Source organism: Crinia signifera, chromosome 4 (assembly GCF_055691185.1).
Source record: "Crinia signifera chromosome 4, ASM5569118v1, whole genome shotgun sequence".
In the NCBI taxonomy this organism is placed as follows: Eukaryota; Metazoa; Chordata; class Amphibia; order Anura; family Myobatrachidae; genus Crinia; species Crinia signifera.
The window spans coordinates 269998021-270011564 of record NC_139220.1 but is presented as its reverse complement, the minus strand read 5'-3'; positions in this window follow the sequence as shown (position 1 = coordinate 270011564).

Sequence of the window (13544 nt, the reverse complement as noted above, 5' to 3'; positions counted from 1 at the left end):
TGCAGGGGTGCCTTGGATCAGTGGTATAGAGGCAATAGAAATTATTTATGGTCATTGTAAAAGGCAAAATCATTGCAGGTGGTCTACCAATAATAAAATATGTGGACAAATAGAAGCTAATCCTGTCCCTCACCCATAAATAAACCCATGTATGACATACAAATCAATTTACAGAATAAGAAACTTTTGTACTAGGGGTGCCATGAAAAAAATTCTGATGCTCTAGGGTGCCGTGATTTTAAAAAGTTTGGGAACTCCTGGTTTAACCTAATAATTAACCTACCAGTATGTTTTTGGATTGTGGGAGGAAACTGGAGTACCCAGTGGAAACCCAAGCAAGCACAGGGAGAATATACAAACAGCACAGCAGGAGGCTGTCTGGACACAGGTGAGGGGGGAGTGGTGGGGGCCGAAAAGAGAAGCCAATAGGCCTCTATGGGGTATCGCCAGCTTTTGCTGGTGATAACCCCCTCGGCGGTAACCTGGCGTGCGGGTTTTTAGTGCATACTAAAATGAGGTAAAAACCCTAATAATGGGGCTTTTACCGCATTCTTGCTTTAGAGCATTCCACCCTTAAAAGTTTAGGCTCATAAAATTGCAGCTGCATGTTTTTTTAACTGGGCTATATAGAAGGGTCTGAATGTGCCGAAGTCTGTCACCATGCTATTGGAACTTCACAGTGCTGCATGGCTGTGCAGTACTTAGTCCAGGAAAAATTGATACATTATCATATCAACTGGTGATTGTCGATCACCTGTACCCTGTAATCTTCAATAAAATCTACTCTTCCGAGCAGCACGTCTTTATATAACCACATCATATTTTTCCTTTGAGTAATGTGTCAAGTCTAGTACAGCTTGCAGAAAATTTGTACTGCTTAGTGTAATTGTCCGCTTTGTAAATCCCTTCAGTTAGATCATTAGGTACTTGTGTAGTTTCACGGCGCCAGTATGGTGCCGTGCGTCTGAGTCCCCTTGCGGGGCTCGCTTCGCTCGCCCACGCTGCGGGCTCGGTGGCTCGCTACGCTCGCCACGCTATTTAAAATCAACTCCATGCCAACATGGATAGTGGAGGTATGAACTATCCATGTTGGCATGGAGTTAAGTTACTTTTTTTAACATAGTTTGTGGCAAACGTAGAACCCGGAAGTAGCACGGCGCCGTGAAACTACACAAGTACCGATCATTATGTAACAGCACCCCTGTGAGTGTAGTGTTGTACCTGTTTTCCTGAAGGCGGCTTCAGCTGGTTCAGGACTTTTTCACAGCTTCTTCCATGAGAGCCTGTGGCAGGAGACTGAATACCCCAAGGAGGACTCCACAGATTAATTAAGACACAAAGTGATGATGACAGCCGTTTAATTGCTCAGGATGTAGCTGGTCACCACTATAAAGCCAAATCAGGATTAGGCTCAAATATGTGCAATAAGCTGTCAACACAACAAATCTCAACAACAGTACATTCAATAACGGCAATCACATAGTATCAATTACTTGCATAAATTGTGGGATCAGTGTCTTTACTTAATGAATCCGGCAGGTTAAGTGCAAATACGCCTTAAATCAAATGTCCTGGACGAAAGATGTTGATGAAAGATATTGATGACAGATGAAAGATCTAGCTACAGTTTCATAGGCTCTTTTTGAAAGATATCCAAATTGAGCTGCATGCACAGCTGATGAACAACCTTGATGAACAACTGGCTGGTATGCACATCATCATTCGTTGTTCGTCGCAAGAGCACTGAAAGATATTTTGACCAAATTTAATTCAGAATGGCCGAGATGAACGAAATTGGTCAAAGTTTGTCAAAAAAATTGTACAGTGTATATGCACCTTAAGGATAATTTGGTCAAACAGATAATAAGTGGTTTGTGTTTATAATATTGAGGTGAGTATCCGTGTCAGTGTTTCTGTATACTTGAGTTCAAGGTAAAGTAGCACCCCAATATATGTCAGCAGTAACTGAAGCATGGATATATAAAACCCCGAAGTATGTCACGTGTAGAAATAAACCCAATAGCAGGTAGAATCCTGAGCAATAATCACACACTTTCCTCTCAGAATGGCAATCTCCCCTCCACAAACTTGTGCAAGTCTTCTAGTTGGAGATAGGTTGGTTAACCTGTAGCTGGTCCAAACACTCCCTTTCAAAGATTTGAACTGGGACCACAGACTTCTATTGTATAATGTAGGTAGTACTCGCTCAGTGTCTCTAACACAAAACTGTGTCCGGCTGCAGGATCCCCCTTTCTGAACAGGTTCTCCCACTCTGCACCAACTGTTAGGCACACGCTGACACAGGGGTTTCTCCTGCGCTTCTGTATGGCTGTAACCAGATGGCTGTGTTAACAGCACTCTGTCTGGGGCTATCTGAACATTGACCCAACATGCATCACCAGTCCTGGCTTTTGTGATCCTTTCAGTATCTCATGTACTCACAGGCATGTGCAGGGATATATATTCTTATACTATAACACTCTTAGCTACATCAACCCATGTTGTTCCTGCAGTTTTTTAAAGGGGCACTGGGCTGGGTACAGCATTTCCCAGCAAATCTCAAGCAGGCATGCTGAGCCTTGTAGTTCTACATATTTTGGGGGTACCACAATTAACTACTGTGGATATAACAGAGATGTGGTGTCAGAAGTTAATTTTAATTTTAACAACTGTTTTAGGCTCAGTCATGCTATAAACCTGCCGAGGTGGTGTTGGATTTGTACCACAAGCTGTAATCACAAGTCCTGACCTTTCTCACCAGTATCAAAGTCCATGAATAAATTAAAGCAATGTTATTTTTCCTCATATAAACATCTTTCCCTTGTTAGTTTTATGGGTGTCGTTGACTGTTTTGAATCAGAAGGCAGATTTTCATATCCTAGCAAGATGGCTTTATTTATTTGAATAAGCAAAGAACACTGTCCATTAGGGTGGAGTGAAAAAACTGAAATTGAGAAATTCAAAATCGGCTAGTGTGGGAAAGTTGTGACTTGACCTGAATAAGAAACGTGCAAAAGCTTTTTGATCTGAGCCCACATCTTCTGTTCTGGCAAGAGGCCTGAAGTTTCACTTTTGGTGATGACAAAAACTGTGAAGATGCTCCGATCTAGTTAAAATTATGTCATGATTTCTTAGAGTGGTTTATTAATATACTTTAGCTTAGTAAAAGAGAGTGCGAGCTTGTCCTAGTGCAAAGTGATTGACTTTGGTGGGAGAAAAAATCCCTGATAAATGACCCATTTTCATGGTTTCAATTGTGAATATGGTGTTTTCTCCGGAACGTGTTTTTTTTTTTTTGGGGGGGGGGGGGGGGGGGGAGAGGATGCTCTGTAATTGATGTGATCAAAAAAGAAACTTGGTGAAAAAAAACCCAGGGTAAATCCCTTTTGTTTGCCTTTAATAGAATAGTGCACCTACAGTATGTGTCTTCCAATGTCCAACAAACTCTTTACTGAATGCTCCAGTAAGTTCAGTAACAATGCATTACACTCTGTTCTTTAGGTGCAGTATTTAAAACACTTCTGTTTATTGTCTTTACTTGTGGCAGTTTATTTATTTGTTTAAACTCTTTATTTAACCAAGTAGAGCTAAGTGAACATTTTACATGTAAGGACAGTGATCGCTATACGCAGATAGCTCAAATGTTTTAATACAACAGTTGTACTTACAAAGGATACAGAGGGGAGGGTCAAGTCATGAGAGAAAGCAATAAGTAGGTTGAATTTCGTAGGTGCCAGAAGGCTCGAGAGTAGTGACGAATAGCAAAATACAAATAGGACTGGGGATTTCAAATGAGAAGACATATATACGTTATAATAGCCATATCAACAGGGACATAGAGGCAGGAGGAGGATCCGAGGACAGGACGCCAAGGGGTTATCGACAGCTCTCATGTGGCCTGATAGACACGGTTAGAGGTAGGGTGGTTTGCTAGTAACTAGGGATTCCAGATTAGAGCAAATTTATGGGGGCAGTCGTGGAGGTAATAGCTGATCTTTTCCATGTTTGCTATATATCCAATATAGTTATTTAGTGCCTGTAGGGTAGGGGGAGAGGGTAATTTCCAGTTTTTGGCAATAAGTGATTTTGCAGCGGCTAACACATGAGAGAACAGTTTATTGAAGTGGGGGTCTAGGTTCTGAAAGGGGCGGGCTAGTAAAAAGGACCACGGGTCCAGGGTAATTGCAATGCCAGAAAGAGATCTCAGCAGGTCTAGAACCTGGGACCAAAAGGTGGCTATGATGGGGCATGTCCACCAGATATGGTAGAGAGTTCCTCTTCTCCCGCAGCCCCGCCAACAGACCGGAGTAGCCGAGGGAAAGATTTTGGACAACCTATCAGGGGTATAATACCACCTATAATATAGTTTGTAGGAGGTTTCTTTTATGCGTGTGGAAATTGAGCTTTTGGCAATTCCCTCTCTCACCTCGCCCGAGCACAAATCGTCTGGGGTGGGACCAAGATCCCTTTCCCATTCCAGCTCGTGGCGGGTCCGCTTGGGGGCTGTGGCTTCTATCAAGATAGAGTATATTCGGGAGATCATCCCCCTACACAATGGGTTCACGATACATTCCCGTTCAAATAGGGTAGGAGCTGTTATCGGACTGGTGTGGTGGATTGAGTTGACAAAGTGGCGGATCTGAAAATACTCATAGAAGAGAGGAGTCAGTGAAGGGTATTTAGTTTTAAGGTCGTCTAGAGATACCAGCGAGTTCTTAACATAGAGGTCTGATACCAGTTTGATACCCACTTTATACCACGCTTTAAATTGGTTAGGTGCGCATCCCGGTGGGAACTCTGGGTTGTCCCAGAGGAGGGTGATGTGGGAGGGGGAGGAAGCGAGGCTAAATTTGGGGAAGAAGTAGTTCCAGAATCTAAGGGAAGGGAGCAGGCACCTGATGGGCTGTCTTGAGGTTTTTGATAGGCCCCAGATGGAGGCGAGGGACCGGATCCCCAGTACTGAGGATTCAAGGTCTAACCATGCTAGTGTACCCGTTGGCGCAAATGAAGCAGCTATTTGGCATAAGTGGCTTGCTAAGTAGTATGATTTGACATCCGGTAGCCCTCGACCACCTGCTGCTCTGGGAAGTTTAAGGGTGTTGAAAGCCAATCTAGGGGTTTTATTGTTCCAAATAAATCTGGATATGGATACTTGAATTTCCCATAATACTTTCTCTGGGACTTTTATTGGGAGTGTCTGAAATAGGTAGAGAAGTTGGGGAAGGATAGTCATTTTTGTAGTAATAATCCTACCAAGCCATGAGATAATATAGGTTCTCCAGAGTGCAAGATCCTTATTGAGTTTATTTAAGAGACGTGGGTAGTTTTCAGCATATAGAAATTCGTAGCGTGAGGTTGTGAGGTTATCAGATTCACTGTAAATCTGTAATTACTATATTTTATTAGGTGTAGTAATTAATGTACTATTTTAGTCCGTCGGTACCCTCATATTCCCCATAGATGTTTCTATTCCCCATATCTGTGTGTACCATAGTATTAGATGCTGTTAAGCAAATCTGGTCGGACAGGAAATAACCTTGTGGTGAATTCTTTCCTGTGTATGTCCAATTACCATACTTTTGTTCCTGCTATCACAGGAGGGTGGAAGCTGAGGGACAATCTTCACAGGGGGTGATTCAATTCCCCTGCTACCAACAGGAAATGTTCACAGGGGGTAATCAGGACATAATGTAATCAGACTATGATTGTGTCTCTACCTTCAGCTCCTTTGTGTCAATACCAGACTTAGTGGAACCCGGCACCACAGGGGGTGATCAGCCCATAACGTAATCTTGTGTTGTATTGTATCTTGCTATGCATATCTTGACCACTTCCAGACTTTCTGGAACCGACCCCAGCAGGGGGCAGAAGCAGATGGGCAGCAGCAGTACCTGGGAGGGGGGATAAACCTGACTTGAATCCACCAATAGGGATTGAGTGCAAGCCCACTGATGGTATGGAGAAGCGTGGGAATTGGAAGTTTTTAAAATGACTGGCACACAAGCCAGGAAGAAATTTGATGGACTGTCCTGGACTAAGAGGTTATGCTCTGTCTAGGTATCGTGTGGACTTATATGCTATCACTGCGGTGTGGGATAAGTGATAGTTTGCCCTGTGGAACTGATCTGGGACTGTGACTATACAAGGACTGTCTGTTTGGGCCTGCTACCTGAATATCTTTCTACTCTGCAATTTACATTTGCCTCTTTTTCCTGTCTTCATCTACTTTCGTGTGCTGTGATAAAAATAAACCATATTTTGGTTTCATCTGCTCGGTGTCTGAGTGATTGAGGAACTCGTACCCTCACATTTGGCGGCAGCGACAGTGGGATCATTCAGACACCAACCATCGAGCACAGAAAGCACAGAGAACAGAGGATCAGACCATATGTAAGGAAACGGAAAATGCAATAAGGTGATGTTCAGCAAGTGAGCAGGTGTCAGTCCTGTGAAAGGGAAAATGTTTCCAAGGAAAGAAAATCGATGCCTCAAGACCCCTGTAGCAGAGGAGCTCAGGGATGGAGGTTCTTCAGTGTATCGGCAGGCTGGGAAGCCGGATCTGTTATTTATTGTCAGGAAAATGCAGTATATCTGGAAGTACTGGGAAGACGCTCAGCAGATGGTCAGCGGGTGGAGAGTATCCAGCATACAGGACAAAGTGTGTTACCTGGGGGATGCATTCCTGCACTGTAAAGGTGAGGCCACTTCTTGGAATCTGCTAGGAGAGCCAGAGTTTGTAGAATTTACAGAGGAAGTGATTGCCACAGTTACCCAGATGCTACAAAGAGGACAATATTCTGAGGCTGAAGGACAAGTCCAGAATACATTGATGCCCCAGATAGAACCAGAGGAAAGGTCTAGAAGGGGGCTACTGCAATCTGGGCAGACAACCGAGGGGTCTGCCACAGAATTAATTGTTACTGCAAGAGAAGGGTCGTTGTCAGGGGGGCCCCTAACTGCCCTTGAAGAAATGAGTATGGAGGAGCTGATAGCAGAAGGTCAGCTGCGAGGGATACCCATCCGATCCTGCACTCGCGGGGAAATCCTTCAGCAGATCCTTCACGATCAGGGAGATCCTACAAATGCATTTGCTGATTATCGAGCCTGGATCCTCCATTTCGGTGCCCAGTTGAGTGTGTGGGAACAATTGCAGTGTCTGGAGGAGTGCTTCGTGGTGGCAGAGGAAGAGGCGATTGATCGGGGGCTCCTGGATACCCCAGCATGGCAAGATCAGTGTCGCAGGGGGCGTGATGAAAGGCACCGTTTGCAATTGCTTCTCCCCCATCCTAGGGAGGAGCTGCACTACTGCTTCCCTTTTGCTGAGGTGGGAGATGCAGAGCTATTATCCTGCTGCCAGGGGATCTATGAGGACTGCGTCCAAGAAGAGATCGCCGTGGTTAGAGGAGTATCCGACAACATCCAGGCCACCAGCCCACCAGTCACAGATGACGTCGTGTTTCGGGCTGCCCAGCATACTCAGCTGGGGAAGGAGGCTATCGCGGAGAAGGAGGTGTGCGCAGAAGTAGCTGCAGGTGAGCATCTGGCTTTTAAGGGGACAGAGCTGACACAGCCTGTCTTGCAGCCACCAGCGGAATTGTTTGTGATGGAGGGTCCCTCCTCAGCCCTGGACATTGAGACCAAATGCTGGACTGAAATGTGCCATGCCCCTAGTTTGGGTTTGGGGGAGGAAGGACATGACGGGGTGGTGGAAGTGCCAGGGCCAGAGCCCCTATATTGGCCTGCTGTTTGGCCCCTGTTCCTTGGGCAAGAGGGGGAGGTGGAAAGTGGTCCCTGCCCCATTGTGCCCGAGGCAAAAGTATTAGTAGGTTACAATGTTGCAGAGGGGGGGTACCCAGAATCCGAAGAAGAGGAATTGCTACAGCCCTTGTTAGTTCCAATGTATGACTTAGACTGTAATCATGCCCTTGCTGGTTCTGCAAACCAGCCGCCTTTTACAAGATGGGTTTGGTATGATGTCACCCTGTGGGACTCAGGTGGTATATCCAAACCCCAGATTCTCGGCTCTGCATCCCGCTATTCCAGGTTGTTATTGGTTCCTGAACAGCTGGGTACCGGGACTACAATAGTAGGGGAAGGAATGTGAGGTTATCAGATTCACTGTAAATCTGTAATTACTATATTTTATTAGGTGTAGTAATTAATGTACTATTTTAGTCCGTCGGTACCCTCATATTCCCCATAGATGTTTCTATTCCCCATATCTGTGTGTACCATAGTATTAGATGCTGTTAAGCAAATCTGGTCGGACAGGAAATAACCTTGTGGTGAATTCTTTCCTGTGTATGTCCAATTACCATACTTTTGTTCCTGCTATCACAGGAGGGTGGAAGCTGAGGGACAATCTTCACAGGGGGTGATTCAATTCCCCTGCTACCAACAGGAAATGTTCACAGGGGGTAATCAGGACATAATGTAATCAGACTATGATTGTGTCTCTACCTTCAGCTCCTTTGTGTCAATACCAGACTTAGTGGAACCCGGCACCACAGGGGGTGATCAGCCCATAACGTAATCTTGTGTTGTATTGTATCTTGCTATGCATATCTTGACCACTTCCAGACTTTCTGGAACCGACCCCAGCAGGGGGCAGAAGCAGATGGGCAGCAGCAGTACCTGGGAGGGGGGATAAACCTGACTTGAATCCACCAATAGGGATTGAGTGCAAGCCCACTGATGGTATGGAGAAGCGTGGGAATTGGAAGTTTTTAAAATGACTGGCACACAAGCCAGGAAGAAATTTGATGGACTGTCCTGGACTAAGAGGTTATGCTCTGTCTAGGTATCGTGTGGACTTATATGCTATCACTGCGGTGTGGGATAAGTGATAGTTTGCCCTGTGGAACTGATCTGGGACTGTGACTATACAAGGACTGTCTGTTTGGGCCTGCTACCTGAATATCTTTCTACTCTGCAATTTACATTTGCCTCTTTTTCCTGTCTTCATCTACTTTCGTGTGCTGTGATAAAAATAAACCATATTTTGGTTTCATCTGCTCGGTGTCTGAGTGATTGAGGAACTCGTACCCTCACAGAGGTTATAAAGACTCCTTGGTATTTAATTTTACAAGGTTGCCATTTAAATAGGAATGTAGAGGCGAGGGAGATTTTTAATCCTTGGGGGATATGTAGAGACAGAGCTTTGGATTTAGAGAAGTTGATCTTATAGCCAGCAGGCTCGGACTGGCCTGGCGGGGAACCCCCCGGTGGGCCCCGGTGATTTCTGACCCCGCCCACTTGTTTAGGGGGCGGGGCCTTTCATATGCGTGCGCACGGGGTGTGGCCGGATGCCTCCGCTCCTGGCTCAGTGCGGTTTCCCGGCGGCTGCCGTGAATGATTGACAGCCGCCGGCGCCCGGGTCCCCTAGAACAAGTACAGGACAGCTGAGCGACGGCTCAGCTGTCCAGTGGTTTTACAAGATGCAGCCTGCCGGGCCTGCAGCTCAGGGATTGGCTGAGGCTGAGCGCGCAGGCTGCAGGGAAGGAGGCGGGATTCCGGTCCGGCCTCAGCAGCACACAGGCAGCTGCTCAGCCAGGTGAGAGGAGCCGCCGGCCGGGTAACCAAATGATATGGAAAACCGGACACAGGCTGCAGGATGACACTCTGGGGCTGCGGGGGTAGATGTCCGGGAGGTCTCCTCCCGGCTAGTGGAGAAGGAGCTGCTTTTGGACCCCTCTGCAAACTGGTAGGTAACTGACCATGTGCTGCATTAACTTTTTTAGATTCTTTTTTTTTAGGGGTATGTGCTGTATTTTGTGTGTGTGTGTGTGTGTAGGGGGGGGCATATTATCTGGGTAGGGAGGACCTATGTGATGTATTACATGTGGGGGTACATATATGCGGTGTTATGAGTGGGGGGACCTATGTGCTGTACTATTATCTGAGTGGGGGGACCTATGTAATGTACTATATGGGGGGCTATGTGCTGTTCTATTTGATTGGGTGGACCTATGTGCTGTATTATATGTCGGGGGACCTACGTGCTGTACTATTATCTGTGTGTGGAGGACCTATGTAAAGTATTATATGTGGGGGTACATATGTGTGGTATTATGAGTGGGGGGGGGCTATGTAATGTATCATATGTAGTGTTCCCACTAGGCTTCTTTCACAGGGCGCTGCGCCCTGCCCCTTTGAAAGCCGCCGAAATCCGCCCTGCCCGGCTTTTTCCGCCCTGCACAGTAAATATCTGCCGCTGACAAAATAAGGTCTGTGGGTCCCTGGGAGGTAGGTGGTACCTGGGCAGCAGGGTCCGGGCATGGGGGTGCCTGCGGCGTATAGACAATCTCGGCGAGGTCCCTGTGGTGTATGGACAATCAGTGGCGGGGTCCCTACGGCATATGGGAACTAGTTCAGTTCCCATCCACCGCAGGGACACCGCCGTTGAATGTCCATACGCTGCAGGGAACTCAAGCCCGCCTGCGCTTCCTGGACCCCGCTTTCCAGGTTACCACCTGCCTCCCAGGGACCCACAGACCTTAATTTGTCAGGGGACCCTTCCCAAACCCCCCTTGCACCTATTCATGTGCCACGTGAATCTGAGCTGTGCACTGCTGCCGGCAGCAGTGTTCAGTCACAGGTTTCACAAGCAATGCACCCAGCACTGCGGTCCCACCACCCCCCTCCTCTGCCCCGGCATCTGAGCTGCACAAGCAGCTGGGTACAGGGCAGCTGAACAAGTAAAGTGCCCAGCACGGCGCCGCAGTCCCGTCCCCCCTCCTCTCCTGCTGCGGGAAGGCTGCACAAGCAGCGTACCCAGTGCTGGGGTCCGCCACCCCCCTCCTCTGCCGTGGCATCTGAACTGTGCACAGGCAGCTGGGTACCGGGCTGCTGAACAAGTAAAGTGCCCAGCACCGCAGTCCCGTCTTCCTCCTCTCCTGCTGCGGGCGGCTGGGTACAGTCACAGGCTGCACAAGCAGCGCTCCCAGTGCTGTGGTCCCGCTTCCCTTCCTCCTTTGGCCCAAGTTCTGAGCTTTACTCTGAAGCAGGCAGCTGGGTACAGGCTCAACTAGCAAAGTGCCCAGCGCCTCTGTACACCTGAGCGGGCAGCAAAGGTGCAAGATGAAGAAGGTGCCCAGTGTGTGTAGTATGTATGAATGAGGGTGGCAGTGTGTAGTATGTATGTATGTATGACGGCTTCAGTGTGTGGAGTTTGTATAAATGACGGCGGCAGTGTGTATAGTATGAATGAGGGCGACAGTGTGTGTAGTATGTATGAATGAGAGCGGCAGTGAGTGTAGTATGTATGAATGAGAGCGGCAGTGAGTGTAGTATGTATGAATGAGAGAGGCAGTGGGTGTAGTATGTATGTATGTATGAATGAGGGCGACAGTGTGTGTAGGATGTATGAATGAGGGTGGCAGTGTGTGTAGTATGTATGTATGTATGTATGACGGCGTCAGTGTGTGTAGTTTGTATAAATGACGGCGGCAGTGTGTGTAGTATGTATGAATGAGAGCGGCAGTGAGTGTAGTATGTATGAATGAGAGAGGCAGTGGGTGTAGTATGTATGTATGAATGAGGGCGACAGTGTGTGTAGGATGTATGAATGAGGGTGGCAGTGTGTGTAGTATGTATGTATGTATGACGGCGTCAGTGTGTGTAGTTTGTATAAATGACGGCGGCAGTGTGTGTAGTATGTATGAATGAGGGCGGCATTGTGTGGAGTATGTATAAATGATGGTGGCAGTGTGTGTAGAATGGATGAATGAGGGCGGCAGTGTGTGGAGTATGTATGAATGAGAGCGGCAGTGGGTGTAGTATGTATGAATGTAGAAGATGCTGGTACCTGGTAGAAGATGCTGCTATTGGGTCCTAGGGGAGAGGGAATGTAAAATGAAGGTAGATTCTACCTCCATTTTACATTTTAATTTGATTTAATTTGATTTGATTGCTCTGCATCGGATTAAACATTCCAAAGTGCACTAGTGGAGGGGGGCCTTTACACTTGAAAAGAGACCCCCTCCCACCTCATAACATTTTGCATCATTCAGTGAGGAGCATACAGCGAGGAGCCCTAGAAGACAGAAGGAGAAGAAAACAGAAGAAAGACAGAAGGAGAAGAAAAGAGAAAGACAGAAGGAGAAGAAAGAAGACCAAGAACATGGTAAGTAAAAGAAAGATCATTATCTTGGCAGACAGTGGTTGTTTTAGGGTAGGGCAGTGCACCAACACCAACACATGCCCCCTGTCATTAAACACTAGTGAAAAACATAATAATGTGTATGGGTGGAGGTAGAAGCAGCCTGATCTGTGTCCCACACAGGGACGTAACTATCTGTGTGCCAGTTGTGCCTTGCCCACAGTGCATTTGCACTGTATAATGGACTCATTATACATAGGCCACACACCGTGATGCCCATTATACATTTGCCACACACAATGATGCTCAATATACATATGTGGCTCTCTCTGTGTCCTCGCTGTCACTCTCTGTCTGCTGTCACTCTCTCTGTCCTTGCCGGGGACATAGCCAGCAGCTCAGAGCCACTAGCCATGCCCCACAGCGTCAAAAATGGGGGCGTGGTCTCATTGAAATAGGCCACACCCCATATTGCTAGGCCACGCCCCCCAAAAACCGGGCGCGCCTGCGGCGCGCAACATGCCCCTTGGTGGTCCCCTGTGAGTAATTTCCCTGGTGGGCCCTTCATGCCCCAGTCCGACACTGATAGCCAGAGAGGTGGCCATATTCGTTTATAATGGAATATAGAGCAGACAGGGAGGATTGGGGGTGGGTGAGTGTTAATAAGACATCGTCCGCAAAAAGCGAGATTTTAAAGTCATGGGACTCAACCTCAACCCCCCGTGAATATCTTTTGACATTCTGATCATAGCGGCAAGAGGCTCAATGACCAAGGCAAACATGAGAGGGGATAACGGGCAACCCTGTCTTGTGCCGTTGGTTAGTGGAAATGGGTCTGATAGGGTACCATTGGTCATAAATCTTGAGCTGTTGGGGAGGAGTATAGAGCCGATATTGCTGAGAAGAATTCCGCTTTTATACCAAAAGTTTGTAGGGTTTTAAACCAGAAAGGCCATGAGATGCGATCAAACGCTTTCTCAGCGTCAAGGGCTAGGACTAGCGAGGGGGACTGTCTATGATTTAGAATTTGAATGAGATCTATTGTACGCCTCGTGTTATCTCTAGCCTGTCTTCCAGGAATGAAACTGACCTGGTCATAGTGGATCAGACCTGGAAGAACGCCGTTAAGACGAGTAGCTAAGATTTTGGCATATATCTTGATGTCAACAGTGAGATTGGTCTGTAGCTTGCACATTCTTGGGGATCTTTACCTTCTTTGTGGATGATAATTATTTTAGCTTCTAACATAGATTGGGGGAATTGAGAGCCATGTAACACTGTGTTAAACAGGGTCCTAAGGCGGGGCGATAGAATGTGGGCAAATTTCTTATAGTAGGATGCTGAGAAGCCGTCGGGGCCTGGGGCCTTCGACGGCTTCAGAGACTTCAGGACATTTGCTATCTCGTCCTCGGAGATATATTTTGTTTAATTGAAGGGATGCCTG